Source organism: Mastomys coucha, unplaced genomic scaffold (genome assembly GCF_008632895.1).
Source record: "Mastomys coucha isolate ucsf_1 unplaced genomic scaffold, UCSF_Mcou_1 pScaffold6, whole genome shotgun sequence".
Taxonomy (NCBI): Eukaryota; Metazoa; Chordata; class Mammalia; order Rodentia; family Muridae; genus Mastomys; species Mastomys coucha.
The window spans coordinates 81,246,390-81,247,778 of record NW_022196912.1 but is presented as its reverse complement, the minus strand read 5'-3'; positions in this window follow the sequence as shown (position 1 = coordinate 81,247,778).

The window sequence follows — 1,389 nt, the reverse complement described above, 5'->3', positions numbered from 1 at the left end:
TTTTTTGAGAAAAAGTAGTCTTTGTTTTCACTAAGTACTTTATACATGACCCAAAATGATTTGCCTTATCCTGCCCAGATGTGAGCTCTTAAGGACTCCTTATTTATTTCTTAGTTTCTCATTTTATTTTCAAAAGTATGATTAACTGACTATTAAACCACTACTTTCAGGCTTCCTATTCTTGGGATATAAACTGTTTTTCACAGACCTGTTTCATCTGAAAGGTTGAGAATGAATCTAGTTACTCTTTCACAGGGGTTTTGTCATTTTTCATTTAGTCTCCTCTCTGAGGGCTGGAGTTCAAGGGCTGAATAATACAAACCATCTACTTTACAGTATCCTGGGGATGGAAGCAGGGTCAAGAGACACAGTCTGATGGATGCCAGGTCTTGACTCCTCTTAAAATATCATTGGGTATTCTATAGTAATACTCAACCAGCTCAGATGTGTAGCCCACACTCCTGATGTGGTATGCTTCTTATACTTGGTTGTGGAGAGGCAGCATCTTTTATACAGAAATTTGGTTCTTATAGGAGCAATTTCTTTCTTTCAGTTCTGATGGGATAGAAACAGGACATAGACTGTCAAAAAGTGATAATTTTATTTTACACGAAAGTTTGAATCACTGAAGTGAAACCAAATCAAATCAAATCAACAAACAAGACTTTATTCTGGTGGAGGTCAGAAAAGATGGGCAGGATCCAGACTTTGTTCATTGCCAAGTCTAGTGTGGCCTTGGTGGGGACAGAGTAACATGGTTCTTGCCCTTGGGATAGGGCCCCCTTGTGGGTGTAGGGCTTGTTTGTGTAATAATGTACATAGTTTCTGGACCTACTAGCAGTGGAGGACTCTTTCCTTTGGAGGAATGTCTTCCCTGTTAATGTTAATGACTCCATGATAATTAGGAACAGTAAGAGCCCAGGAGGCTCAACAGTAAGTTGAGGATGTGGCTATGTCTTAGCTAAATGCTAAATACTGGGACCCACAGGGTATCCCTTAAAGCTATGGGAAAGAACTCTAAATATATGAATTTGAAAATATATATAATATATAATTTTTAACTATGCAAAAAATAAGGATGCAATATGAATTATATGAAGGGCTTCATGAATCAACAGGAGCAAAAGCAGCCATGATGTGAGTCAACTTGTTACAAAATTACTAGGGAAGGAGATAGAGATTTAGGGAGTGGTGATCTCAGGAGATCCCACCCAGCTAAATTTTTTGTTTATGCTTACAAAGGCAGATAGATTCCTGAGTACAGGATCAGCCTAGGACAGAGCAAGGTTAGGCTCAGGGGTGGTAGAATTCATAATTTCAGGGCAGGGTCCCAACCTTACCATTTTATCATTTGTGCTTAGCAAAAGGAGACAAATCTCTGATTTTTTT